The sequence below is a fragment of the Dioscorea cayenensis genome, chromosome 11 (genome assembly GCF_009730915.1).
Source record: "Dioscorea cayenensis subsp. rotundata cultivar TDr96_F1 chromosome 11, TDr96_F1_v2_PseudoChromosome.rev07_lg8_w22 25.fasta, whole genome shotgun sequence".
Lineage (NCBI taxonomy): Eukaryota > Viridiplantae > Streptophyta > Magnoliopsida > Dioscoreales > Dioscoreaceae > Dioscorea > Dioscorea cayenensis.
Window position 1 is genome coordinate 12,483,941 of NC_052481.1, and position 13,433 is coordinate 12,497,373.

Below are 13,433 nucleotides of genomic sequence, written 5' to 3' on the forward strand. Positions count from 1 at the left end.
CGTACACTTGCGGGGAAGCGACCACCGCCCCTTTGGATTTTTCACACGGGCGTGTGGAATTTCCCTATGCCCATGTGGATTCTCTGTTTTCCTGTTTTCTCGGCCAGCTGTAAATAGTGCTACTGCGGTATTTTTGCTACAGTGTTTTCTACAATACCCTGCTACAGTACTGGCCTGAAATACTCCCGAATCCATACTTTTATCGAGGTAACGCAAACAGGCACACATTTACGTTGTGGATCGCCTTGCTTCTTTAATAACGAATATGTTGGTGGAGATCTTGTTCTATATGCACAAGTCGGAATGCTTGAATGTGACTGCCCTTGTGCCCCTCCAAATAGTTGTGCTAACTCGAGTATGAGGAGGTTAGCACACATTCCTGCATCTGGAACCCGACCTATGTCTTCGTGTTTGAACCTTAGCAAGATTTCCTCCAAATTAGTGCATTACGACCCACATTGGCTTCTTTCTCTCATAATCGGCCTCATAACCCTACCTGCATGAAAGTAACATAAATACACCCATATTAGCATTAAAACCCAAGAAAAGTAATGCTCAACACAAGGAAAGTACACTTCATATTCTTATCGCACAAGCACTTATCACAAGCGTGTGGGTAATTTCCACATGGGCTTACGTTTTCCTGCGGAAACTTAGCAAATTATCCCGAGAGCGCACAGGGGCGCTGACTCGCCCTTGTGGGCGAACTGTGACAAATGCACGAGCGTGCGTATTTTCTGCACGCCCGTGAGGATCTTTGCAGAAGAGTTCTCTCCATCCCGAGAAGACACAGGGGCGTGCGTTCGCCCCTGTGAGTTGGGCCTGTGAATGTCCACGCCCGTGCGTACTTTTCGCACGAGCGTACGAAACACTTAGATGATTATCTCGGTTTGATAGAGAAGCCACAGGGGCGTGCAGTTGTCCCTGTGGGTTAGGTGCACATTCGTGGGTATTTTCTGCACGCCCGTACAGTTGCATTCAGAGACAACGAGTGTTTTCCCGGTAGTGCACAGGGGCGTGCATCTGCCCCTGTGAAGCTCTCCTGTGGAGGTGCACGGGCGTGGGTAATTTCCGCACGCCCGTGTGGATGCGCAGAACACCCAGGGGCGCGAGTCCTTTTTAAAGGATTATCGTTTCTTTTCATTTCCACACTCCAAATTCGCCTGAGAGCACATTCACACTTCTTCCCGACTTCGTACTGCCATTTTTGGAGAGATTTTTACTTGTTTTTCCAGCCGATCCAAGTATTTTTTTTTTTCCATTTCAACTCATCGGTAAGGCCTATCTCTTTGTTTTCTTCGTCAATTCTTGATTTTAATCGATGAAACTGGTTAATGTTGCTTCGCTTCTACAATTAGAATGGTTTTGCGTGTTTAGAATGAAGTTAGAAGTAATTAAATGGTGTATTGTTGGATTTTTGAAGCGCGGCCGTGCGTTTTTCACACCCCATGGATCCACACGGGCGTGTGAAAATTCCACATGACCGTGTGGATTTCTGCAGCACTACTTATTTAGCTTGTTTGATCGATGTTCTTTGAAATTTTACAGATCATGGCACCTTGGTCAAAGAAGCAAGCGGATAAATAGCCACGTGAGTCATCTTCTGAGTCCGAAAGCATGAAATTCACTATCCCCGAGCATCAGGCTCATTTCGTGTGTTTGTCGAGACTTAGATTTGGACAGACTCGATTCATGGACACAAGCATATTACAAGATATACAGCAGGGAGGAGAGTTAGTGGCTGAGGTAGAGGAGTTGGTATCAGTCAAAGATTGGGGATAGTTATTAATGATTAGAGAGCCCATCATCCGTACACTTACATTCGAGGTGTAATTTTTATTTGTGTTTGACCGTGCATATGATAGTTTTGACAGCAACACCGCTATATAGTTCAGAGCGCTGGGGGATCACTATAGCATGAGTGTGACACAGTTTTCGATCAGACTAGGGTTGTACGAGGAGCCGTTCACGAGTACCGAGGAGTACACACAATTATCGACAGATTATCATGGTGCTTTGACTCCGCAGAGGGCGTATAGAGTGTTATGCGGACAGGGCCAGTATGAGACAGGGGTGTCCAAGGCCACGTGTCTTTCCCAACCTTCGTATCGATATTTGTATGTTGTTATGAGCAGGTCGGTAAACGGCCATGGTGACAGCACCGGTGTCTTGACCCGGCAGGAGCTCTTGTATATGTATTCGATGGTTCAGCACACACCGATCCATTTGGGACACATTGTCACGGAGTATATACGACATCAGGGGCAGTACACTAGATTGGGAGTGATCTTCTCGAGTCCGTACATCATGAGATTAGTTATGGGTATGGGTCTTCTGACCTCGATTTGGGGGATCGAGAAGGAGAGTATACCTGCTAATTTAGGTATAGAGATGTTGCGCCTGATGTGGATGGTTCACACGGTCCGATCTGCAGTTTATACCTTGATTATGCCAGCTCCAGAGATTGTTGAGGGGGATGATGATGACGCCGGTGCTTCTAACCCTACCCTTGAGCCTCAGTTGGCACCAATGGAGACCAAGACACCTCCTGTGGCAAAGGATCTACCCGCGGTATGCATGTTTTCACCATCTCGAGCCCATGATCGATTTAAGAGGCTCGAGAGTATTGTGGGGGTACTTCGGACAAAGATCGCTGAGGTCTGAGCATTGGTTGCTTTGGTTCGGACTACACAAGCCTTACAGGATACATGGTTCATGGCATGTTTCAATACGCTACAACAGCTTTTTGAGTGACACGTTGCCTCATCTTTTGTTCTGAGACCTCAGACTCACCCCGCATCTCCGGTACTCCATCACCAAGTCCAGCACCGGTTGACCAACCATGTATACCTCATCACCACCAGCATCAGCAGAAAAGCCAGAGTGCGACATCAACACTTGACTTTGTTTTTGTCATTTTTATTACTTTTGCATTTCATTTTTGACTTGTATACTCAGAAAGGACTTTCCTTCTGAGTTTATTTTCGTTTTGTTACCTCGAGTTGTGTTCATTACTTATCTTTTATATACTTGAGTTGTTTTTGTTTTATTGAGCTTCACTGAACCCCCTTATGTATGCGTGCAGATGGTCTTGTCAACATGGGAATTGAGAACTTGTCATGGACACAACCAAGGTGCTTCGACATTTGGTCGTGTGAGCTTCACAACCTGTTGGAACATTACTCGAAAGGATTTTGCTCCATCAAATGCAACACTAGGAGTCAGGGGAGTATTGTTTTGATTGTTTCTCCCACATTTGTTCTTGATTGATATACATTATGTGTGAGCTTGCATGTGTACATTGGGGACAATGTACAACTTAAGTGTGGGGGGAGTTTCATAGTGCATATATTTTTTATACTAGTTTTGATTGATATACATGCTCACATAGCCAATGGCGGTTCACCTTAGTTGTAATGATTGTATTCTTGAGTTTAGGAGAATTTTTAACATTGAATGTTCTCATGCTCTAATTTTTGCTTGAATTTCTAGGAATTTTTGCCTGATTGACACTTGTTGCACTACTCACTCTTTAAACTCTTTTGGAAACTCAATTTGATGTAAAAGGGACTAGTTGTAGTTGTTTCTTTTGTTAATTCTGAAAAAAGAGGAAAATAAAAAGAAAGAACAAAAATAGTTTTATTGTTTAGTTGAGCTTGTTGGGTGGAAAGAGCTACCACCTATGAAGTATGAAGCTACTCTCATAAGTCGGATACTAGTTATATCCTAATGAGAGAAAGAGCTATCTAATAGGAAGAGTGAAAGCTACCACTCTGGTAGAAAGAGCTACCACCTTGAAAGTGTGAAAGCCACCTTAGCGGCCGCTTTGGAAAGGGCTACCTTAGAGGATGTGTGAAGCTACTATCATCTTTGAAATTTTTGTTACTTTTTGTAGATAAATAAGTCCCTTATACTTAGAACTTTGAGTAGTATACCTTGGGTTGACTTGAGTGAGTTCACACACTTACACGATTTCGGGTTTGTTGTCCTTTTTTATTCAAGTTTTTAGCTAGAGCATTATTTTTTTTTCGTATTTAGTGTTGAAATTTCCCTTACTTGTAGAATGCTCTCTTTGTATGCTTTGGTGAACCTAAGGCCAAACACTTCCAATATTTCCTTCGTCTATGCTTTAATGTTTAAATTTTTGTTTGAGGACAAGCAAAGCTTAAGTGTGGGGGAGTTTGATAAGTGCTTGTGTGATAAGAATGTGAAGTGTTCTTTCCTTATGATAAGCATTACTTTTATCGGGTTTTAACGCTAATATGTGTGCATTTATGTTACTTTTATGCATATAGAGTTGTGAAGCCGAATATTAGAGAAAGAAGCCAATGTAGATCGTGAATGCACCATTTGGAGAAAATCTTGAGAAGGTTCAAATGCGAAGATATAAGTCAGGTTCAAGATGCGAGAATGTGTGCCAACCTCCTTGTATTGAAGTTAGCACAACGATTTGAGGGGCACAAGGGCAGTCACATTCAAGCATTCCGGCTTGTGCATGTATAGCAAAATCTCCACCAATATTCCCGTTTATTGAAGAAGCAAAGCGATCTACGACGTAAACGTGTGCCTATTTACATTACCTCGATGAAAGCATGGATTCGGGAGTGTTGCGGGCTAGTACTGCAGCAAGGTACTGTGGTAAACACTGTAGCAGGTATTGTTCACAGCCGCCCGAAGAAGGACTGAAATAGAGAACCCACACGGGCGTGTGGAAATTCCACACGCCCGTGCGAAAAATCCACAGGGGCGCCCACATGGGCGTGTGGATTCCCGATTCAAGCCCTATTTAAGGCCGATTTCAGCCCCGATTTCAGCATTCTTTTCTCCATCTTTTCCCCAACTTGAGAGAGTGCTGTAGCTAGGGTTTTGAGAGGTATTGGCGAGTGATTTGGAGAGGTTCTATGGTTCTGACATCACGCTCTATTTGGAAGAAGTTTAGTTGGAGAGCTTTCGTCGGCACCGATCCGGCGAGGTATATCCTAGGTCGGACAAAGGGACCCTTGGACGAGTAGAGAACTCTCCACAAGACCATCACCATGCTATGGAGGGGGTTTTCTATGGATTCTTTGCTTTTACATTTAATATTATTGATTGTAATTAGCTCCATGGAGAGCTAAACCCCCTAGTGGGTACTTGGATATTTGTGAATCCTAGAATGTATTCGTTTCGTTGAACCTTTTTATTACATTTTCAATTAATTGATGTTTTATTTGAGTTGCAATCTTGTATGCTTGATTGTGTGAATACTACCTTAAAGTGACACTAGGGTTGAAAGTTCTTATTGGTAACTCTTGTGAGTGAGTGAGACACCACAAGAGTTAGACAAAGCTAGATTAGAGAGGGTTGAGAGGGTGAGTCAAGAGGTAGCAAAGCGCCCCCTTTCCCCTTTGGTGTGATTTATTCTACCTCTATTTCCTCGAGCTCTTTGCGGTTATAGTAGAGTGAATGGGCTAAGGGATGACCTTCCATTGGGGCTTAGTTGCAGGTGCAACGGAGTGAAGCGTTGAAGTGATTTTAGTACCTAGGGCTTAATTGTAGCTAGGGACCTTCCACCTGGACTAAAGGATTAGGTCGACATCTCGGAAGAGGATTTATCACTTGGAATCTCTAGAACTCATTGCGATTCTATACGAGTGTGAGGTTGATAGGTTATTTAATTTCTCCTCCGGGACATGTATAGAGTTAGGCATGGTTGACCTTAGATTTGGGACCATGTATTTAAGGATCTCCACGACTCATTAATGCATTAGTTAGAAAGCATAATAAAGGGTTTTTGCACATGAAATGATTGTTCTAGGCGGAACAATATCCGTGTACCCCACTTATATCGATTGCCTTACCTCCCCTTTACTTGCACTCTTTCTCTTGTTTCTTTTACTTTTGTTACATCACATTTTGTCACACAAATCACTATTCACTTTTCGTTTAGTTAAGAAACAATTTAAGTGTTTTAATTCCCTACTCTCTGTGGATAAGATACCCACTCATCTGGGATTTATTACTTCGACAACCCGTGCATTTGTAGGACATACGCAAGGGGCGTTGTCAGTATGTCTAACTCCAAGAAAGGATTTTTAGCCATGTCTCAGGGAGTTGTTCTAAGTAAAAAGGATTGTCCTCAGATTGAAGATGAAAGGAAACACATGAGTAAGATCCCTTATGCGACTGTTATAGGATCTATCATGTATGCCATGCTATATACTAGGCTGAATGTCTCACATGCACTAAGCATAACTAGCAGATTACAACAGGATCCAGTGGAAAACCATTGGTCTATTGTCAAGAGTATTCTTAAGTACTTGCGAATGACTAAAGATTACTTCTTAGTGTACAGTGATGAGAATGAGTTCATTTTAACGGGTTATACTAATGCTGTGTTTCAAACCAATGTCGACAACAGTAAATCGCAATCTAGTTATGTGTTTTGCTTGAATAGAGGTGTTGTAAGCTGAAAGAGTCAAAATAGGACACCGTCACTGATTCTACCACAAAGGCTGAGTATATAGCTGTATCGGATGCCGCTAAGGAGACAGTTTGGCTTAAGAGGTTCCTTGCTGGATTAGGAGTTTTCCCAAGCATCCTAGATCCTGTGAACCTCTATTGTGACAACAACGGGGCCATAGCACGGGCCAAGGAGCCCCGGTCACACCAGAAGTCCAAACACATACTCGGGAGATTTCATCTCATTCGGGAGATCGTCGATAAAGGAGATGTGAAAGTTTGCAAGATTGCTGGAGAAGATAATGTAGCTGATCCTTTAACCAAGCAGTTAGCTAGGCCAAAACATGATCGTCATGTTAGGTCTTTTGGTCTTAGAGTTATGCCTAATTGGGACTAGTGCTAGTGGGAGATTGTTAGCGTAAGCCCTAACCCCAATACATTGTATGAACTCTTATTATTTGGATAATTATTATGAGGCATCGTTTTATCTATTATTATTTCTGTACATATTTAATAAGATAAAATGTCCTTGAATATTGGTTCTTCTCAAGTTATCAAATGAGTGATTTGGATAGTAAACCTTACAACATAAACTAGAACAATATTCTAAATGTCCTTAGCTGATTATTTTTATGTGAATGAAAATAAATTAAGACTAGTATGTCTTTCATGAGATGGCCTTGTTTTACGGGTCATAGATTATAGGATATCAATCAAAGGACATAGATACATGTTAAGGAATAGTATACCTAGATTAATCCGCTCTTGAGAACACTACATGGTTGTAAAGTCATAAGTGTTTTTCTCAAGCAATTCTTGTACTCGAATCCTTCGACCTGAAATCACTATGGATCTCGAATGAATCCTTACATGCTTTAACTTATGCCTGACGTCATTCGTAACTGAGTGGCAAGTACGGGTATGTTTGTGCATGTCACGATTCATACTGAGAGACATGAGTGAAGTGAAGGGATTGTCCCTCTCTGTAAAGAGAGTGAATATCACCAACCACTTGATTAGTGAGACTGAGTAGTGTGTGGCCATGCCCAAGGGAAATGATAAGAGTTATCATTTACTTGACCTAGTCAGTTCACTAAGAGATCATAAAATTTATTAGCATTAAAATAAGGGTGACTCGCTCCACGCCTTATGCTAATTAAGATATTCATTGGCAAAGGATTGTATGAGGTTGGGACAGGTTCCGTTAATTCTCAAAATTTACCTTCATTTAATATTGGGTAATCATATTATCTAGCTAGAGAATAATTATGATTTATGAACATTAAAATTGTGTAAGCTCATTGACAATGTTAAATGGACCTACAAGATCATGCACTAAGAATATCGGGATCAAGGTTCAGTATTTGTTACTTATTGGACCACCTATTTAGGGTTTTGGTGAAAACCCTAAATTAGGTGGAGCGAATAGCTTATTCGGGTTGGGTCTTATTAAGTGTTGATCTATTCTAATCGATTTGGTTAATTAAAATGGGTTAATTAATCAAGTAAAGAAGATATTCATAATTTGATTAGGAGTGAAGGGTTTTTTTTTTTTGTAAATTAGGGTTTTGGGTTTCCAATATAAATAGATGGTCTAACCCTAATATGAACAGAGAAAAATAAAAGATAGAGTGATTGAAAGATTGTTTCTTAAGAAACCCTAGCTGCCACCCATTATTCTCCCTTGGCCGCCGCCGTCGGATCCCGCCACCGGAACTCGTCGCCGCCTATTCTCTTGAATCTCGAGTGCTTGCTATTCAAACCAAGAAACAATGTTGTTTCTTGATGTACTAGCATACCTGCTTAATTCCCAGAGGTATTCATGTGTATGTGATAGTAGAGGGTAGTCACGATTTGCAGTCCCTTTCGATTTTGAGGAAACAAGGATGCGTTGAGAATCGTCATCAAAAGAAAGGTATAACTTTTAATTATATATTTATTTCGAATTTAATCCTAGTTCTGGCATGCGCTACGGTTTTATTATGTTTACTTGCTATTAAAAGTTTTGTTATCCGCTGCGTTTTGGCATGTATATTTCTCATGATAATTCCCTTGTTAGAGTGATAAGATCCCAATATATTAGGGGTTTTTTTTGTATTTGTCTTTCAATAACAATAATTGTTAGTTAACACTCTAATCTCATATCACATATATGTATATATATATAGGGAGGGAGTCATCAGATCAAGGCATGTAGCGTAGGACATGTTTGGAATCTCCGCATCTTTAACAAATTAGTCCTTACTAATTTTAATAATCACAATCATTTCCATCAATAAATTGTAATTTAATCTAAAGATTAGATATATACATGTGTGAGACTCCAATATAATAATTTATATATTCGTCCCTCTATTAATAAATATTCTATATAAACGGGTATGAATAGACCACCATTAATACTGTTGATCCCCATTTATATGCATGTTTTCTTATACAGTTGGACATAAAACAATTTTGAAAACATATATAACAATATATATTTTATATAATAAAATACTTTAAAAAAAAGTTATCTGGCCAGATTTTCATCCAACACAGAAAACACAATCTAAAATATTTTCCCGTATAATAAGAGTCATAGATCCTATTTTGGATGACTACAAACCTTTATGTATTCATTATATAACCCAACGTCTCCGTATATATAGCCTTCAATTAGGTATCACCCGCTGCCACCATGACAATAATATAATTTATACATAAGGTTTAATAACACTCTTAGATAATAAGGATTTTCTATAATATAATAACACTTTTCTCTATGACAATATTTGGTCTAAGAGTTCTGTAGTACTCTAGTTTAATATTTGTCAACTACAAATGACCACAGTATTACTAAGAGCCTCAACTGTAGAGGTTGAGACATACTACTCTATCATGGTTAATTTTTTTGGTAAATCACTGAACTTTGGTCAAATATTATTTTGATGACTGAATTTTGATTTGTTTTAAAATGCTTACTAAAATTACTAATCATTTCAGTGGCATGTCACTCGATGGATTAGCATCTTTATTAACTTACGTGGTGGCCATAGATCATTCTTTAAGTGTGCGCTAACTAGGTTTTTCTTGGCCTCCATGCCAGCTAATGAAGATGCTATCCATCCATTCGGTGACCTATTGCTAAAATGATTAGTAACTTTAGTGAGCATTTTGAAATAAATCAAAGTTCAGTAATCAAAATGATATTTGACTAAAGTTCAGTAATTTACCAAAAAAATTAACATTCAACATATAGTAGTACATGTGACAACCAATAAAAAATTAAAAACATATTTTATCTCATAGGTTGTGAAATATTTTGGGTTACAAGAAACATATATAATCATGTCTCACTTTAATGATTTTTATCACTAATTTGATTTCTATACAATGCAACTCAAGAATAAATTATATCATCAAACATGAATACTACAATACCCATAATTATGCATGCAACAAAATACAACTATTTTATTATTAAATAATTACTAGAGTTGCCTTTGTAGGGCATACTAGTTATTTATCTTATAGGGGGTTAATGAAGACCCCCTTAGTGCTCTACTTTAGGAGATGATGAATATAATCCACTACTAACACTTGATATTTATGCTTAAGGAGATAATGTCAAGACCTCTTAAATGGTAAAAACAACTCTCTCAAGCAGCAAAGAAAAGGAGTTTTTAGGAAGAAAGGCTCTTTAAATAAGGAAAACAAAGAATCCTTTTAATAATCAAAAAGTTGCTTTTTAAGCAAAGTAATAAATAAAAGGAGACCTTTTCTTTAGCAATGATGAAGAAAGATGCTTCGTAAGTGATAAGTGCTTGAGTAAACATATTTTTTTATATGTTTTACATGTATTGAGCATCATTTTTATCATGTTTTATGTCTCATAAATTGTATTTGGTATTCCTGTGTGCAAATAGGTTTGTGAAGGCCTTGAGAGAAGAAAAGAAAACAAAGATAGGTTATGAAGACACATTTTGGGAGTCTTTTGTGCAACATAAGGATCAAGACAAAAGTGGAGCTCATATACATGGGGTATGGCCAACTTCCAAGAGAATTCAAGTTAAATTGTGTGTTGGAAGGGCACAAAGGCAGCCACATTCCTACGTCTTTACTTGAGTGAAGATTTCAAGAGCCTTTCTAACGATAATTAGAAGACAAGAAGCCCCATAACCTACCACGCAGACGTGTGCCCGTCCATGTGGCCTAAAGAGGAGTGTTTTGGAGCCTTGTTTATAAAAAGCAATGTAGAAAACACTATAGTAAATCACTGTAGCAATACTGTAGTAAATACTAGCCACTCGAACCAATGGAGAAATCTGCAATCCATCGGGGTGGATGACTTTTAACCCAGGCGGGTCAAGGCACGTGACAGACACGAGTTGCTAAGTTGAAAGGGCGATTTGGCTTATTCTTTAGGAGACTTTTCATAGCTTTTGAGAGGCAAAGTGGCTAGATTTTGGAGAGGAGGTCTTTGCAAATTTGGGGGGCGTTCTTCACTAACTTTGATAGATTCTTTCTTCATCATAGATTGAGGAAGCCATTGGCGACCTAGCTTCAGAGAGGAATCGTTCAAGACGTTGAACAAACCATCAATGCCATCATCACAAATTCAAGGGGTTTAATTCCATGGTTTTTATTTATTTACATTGCATTATTTGTTTTGTAATTTGCCCCATGGAGTGCTAAACTCTAGTAGGTAAACGGGCATATAAACCCTAGGATTTTATTCTTTAATTGATTTATTTTGTGATTTCTATTAAATCCAAGTTTAATTGAGTTTCAATCTTGCTTTCTTATTACTTGCTTGCCTTATTGATCTTATGGTTGATTGGTATATATGATTTGTTTGCCTTGGTGAGAGAGAGGTCTCCATTAGGGCTAGAACCTCAATATTGAAGAGAGTTGAGAGGGTGAGTCATGAGATAGTGGAGTGTCTCCTTTTCCTTCCGATTAGTACATTCTATCTTCGTATTCCCTAGGCTTAATGCGACTATATTTGGTGTGAGGTGTTGAGATTGAGAGATTTCTCTGTTAGGACCTTGTATGGGGTTAGGGACCTTTCACCTAGAAGTAGGGTTAGGTCTATCCTTAGGAATCAGTTGTCCTCTTAGAAATTTCTAGAGTCTATTGCGGTCATATGTGGTATGAGGTATTGAGATTGAGCAATTTCTCCACCGAGACCTAGTAGGGGACTAATATCGGTGATATAGAGGTAAGGACTGATTATTCTTGGTTTTCCTCGACTTGATTAACTCAGTTTAGAAACACTTGTGAATCTTGTCCTAATGCTAAATCCTAGGGGGAGCATTGCCCGGGTACCTCATTTTTATTGATTGAGACTTTCCTCATTTTTACTCTTTCCTTGTTTTCTTGTGACATTCATATTCTCATGATTAAGTTCGTTTCATCATATTCTTGATTCCTACTAGATAACTTAGAAGTTGTCATTATTAATACTTTTATTCTCTGTGGATTCGACTACCCGACCCATTGGGTACTTTATTACTTTGACACCTGCGCACTTGCAGTACACACACACAAGAGGTGTATCAGTAAGCAAAAAACATTAAAGCCTTCAAATATCAAAATCAAAGGAAATCAAGCTTATGATTTGCAAATATAGGAAGACTACAACTTGAGATCCACAAGAAGTTCCAAAAGCAAATAAGACAAGCAGTTAAGCTAGTAATTTGATCATGTAGGAGGTCACAACTTGACGATGTGCAAGTCAGGAGTCATAAGCATGTAAGAGTGGAGACATAAAAAACTCAAATGAATTGACAAATGAACTTTGTAGTCTTAAGACGTCAACAAGTTAAGCGCCCAAAAAGTTTTAGAAGTCAAAGACCTAAATATTTAATACGCATGAAACGGCGAATTTTTCAAACATCAAAATTAAAAGGGAACAAGTTGAGACCACAAAACATGGAGAAATCATAACTTAATATCCAAATAATATCCAAGATGCAAGCTTAGAAACTTGAAGAAGATTAAAGTCAAATGAGACATTCAAGGGTATTTTTTTATTAAAAGAACCAAGAGAAACAGATGTGTGTCGTGATCCTATTCACACAATCGAATAGGCTCAAATCATATGAAAATAGAAAAAAAAAATTAGGAAAATAAGATTATGAGAGCTAGAATTCTTGGTCTTTGTACTTTCTATCAAATTCATCTATTTATCTACTTTTTGAAATCAATAGAATGAATTTTATGTCTGCCCATTTATCTGTCAGTCACACGTTTTCTTAATTGAAGGTCCTTCTAATAGTGCTCTAGGTAATTAATATTAGGGGCATGCCCATAGATGAAGTCATAAACCCACAATTACTAGATATAAGAACCAAAACATGCTATTCATAATGTGGAAGTTCATATTGTCTAATTATTAAATCTAATATAATGAGTAAGATGAACTCAAACATGTGCCATGCCCCAAAGTATTAATATTAAATTGTTTTTATTAATCATAATTCACACAATTAGTGGTAGAAGTAGGAGGAATATGAAGGGGTGCTTGACTCAAAGAACTAAAAACAAATTTTGAATGTTTCCTATAAAAAAAAAATCAATATATATATATATATATATATATATATATATATATATATATATATATATATATATTGTAGATTGGTCGAATGACATGCCATTACCGTTTGATCCATCCAATTTAACCAAAAATAATAATAATTTAATGAGTGCTATAGAGACAGAATTATAAATTTCTAGGATTGACCAAGTAAAAAATCAAACAAATAAATAATATATCATTATAAATATTTTTAAAAAAATATTTTTATATGTTATATCATAGTTTATAAAAGTCAAAGGTCAAAAAATAAATTTTAACAAAATTTTTTCTTAAAATATAATTTTTATACCGTATAAATTAATTTGTAAAAAGCAAAGGTGCTAAATAATAGATTTTTGAATTTTCTTTTAACTATATAAACTACTTTGTTAAATTTTAATGGGTTATCTTTTAGATTATATTATTA